At 30.4% G+C, this 1673-nt stretch overlaps 1 non-coding gene across 1 annotated transcript; it reads left to right on the forward strand.

The window, feature by feature from the left end:
* Nucleotides 1-263: 263 nt before the first annotated feature.
* LOC131143611 (small nucleolar RNA snoR1) lies at nucleotides 264-356 on the forward strand. The gene has a single exon (XR_009133596.1). It is a non-coding gene; the product is annotated as a small nucleolar RNA snoR1 (small nucleolar RNA).
* The last annotated feature ends 1317 nt before the right edge of the window (nucleotides 357-1673 follow it).

A 1673-nucleotide genomic window follows, 5' to 3' on the forward strand; every position in this document is an offset into this window, starting at 1 on the left:
GACGGACAACAGAAGGCGGGTCAACAAGCCACATGGCGCATCTCAATTGGTGAACCGGATGAACGCGAATCAACGAACTCTATTTAAGTGCAACCCATCCCAATCCTCCCCTCGCGAAAGAACAACCCTAGAATTCTTTTTACCTAACCATTCCCCGTCCTGAAAAAACCCTAGCTCCGCCGCCTCATTCTCTTCCCCAGTCTCTACCGCCGGCTTCCGCGAAATCATTCTCTCGTTTTTTTCACAATTCTGGCTTGTCGGAGGGCAAAGATGAAGAGAGCTTTAATATTCTGACACCTCTTGTATGAGAAGGGCTTTGAGCACTTCTCTGAGCACAGATAGCGACTCTCTGAGCCCTCGCCCTTCCTTTTTTACTTGTACTTTCGATCTCATTACTAGGCTTTCTTAGAAAGCCCAGGCATTCAGCTGCTTCCGTCGACGTCTGATCTCAATCTTTTCCATTTTTGTTTCACATGCAACTCTGTATTTTCTTTTGTTTTTTGTTATTTTTAACTATCTCTCTCTCTCTCTCTCTCTCTCTCTCTCTCTCTCTCTCAAATCTTCATCTGTCTCAGATGCTGTGCGAGCTTCGTTCGCCGTCCGATCGGATCCGATCCGATCGGATCTGATATTGTGGTGAGCTGATTATTTTTTGAAAAAAAAATCCTTTTTCTGTCTCAGTTTCTAATCCTTTTTAGGTCCGTGTGGAAAAAAAAGGAAAGAAAAAGGAAAATAAAGAGCTTTATATTTTCTTCCTCTATTAAATAATATAAGAATAAAATTTATTTAATATTATTAAAAAAATTTAAAAATTAAATATCAATAATTATGTAAGATTAAATTTTTGTTAATAAATTCAGTACATATATATTTTTATTTTTCTTGATGACTAAATATGTAAATGAAGATTTTATAATAATATTTTTGTAATATTTCCAGAATTCCAAATAAGGCGTTACAAAATTGGTAATATATCATTGTTTTTCCTTTATTGTTTTATTACTGAAAGATTTCATTTAAAAAAAAAACAACTGATGCTTTTCTTGAAAAATATTAAGACTAAAATTGTGTTCCCAGCTATATATTATAAATGAATTTTATGCGTGGTGTAGAAGATAGAATGATTTTTACATTTTTTTTTCATTCAATTTTATATCCAATACCATTCTATTTTTGTGCACAATGGGAAAATTAGAGTTGGAAACGAAAGAAATTAGTTCCCTTGAATGAACTTTACATATTAGTCCTGCGATAGATTTTTAATTAATTTTAACAAAGATAGGAAGATATTTGTAAAACATAAAAGGAAAAAAATGCAAGTAGATATTATTATTTTTTTAAAAAAAATTAAATAGTTTTATATTCAAATTTATATAAATTTAAATACAAATTTATATTATTTTATGCTGTATTAATTTGCATAGATATTTAAATTTTATTCTTTTGGTTTATTTTTTATTATTAAAAAAAAGAAATGGCAATAGTTATCAATAAAAAGAATAATATTATGTTAATTTTCCTTGTGTGGCTTTGGTAATTTGTATTTTCAAAAAATAGTGTTAAGACCATTTTTAATTTGTAATTATATTGATTTTAGTTTTTTTTTTTATCAAAAAAGAATTAATGATGGCTTTGGGAGGAGGAGAGGGGAGTCTTCAAAAAGATGTTATTAA

This window comes from Malania oleifera, chromosome 11 (genome assembly GCF_029873635.1).
Source record: "Malania oleifera isolate guangnan ecotype guangnan chromosome 11, ASM2987363v1, whole genome shotgun sequence".
NCBI classification, from domain to species: Eukaryota; Viridiplantae; Streptophyta; class Magnoliopsida; order Santalales; family Ximeniaceae; genus Malania; species Malania oleifera.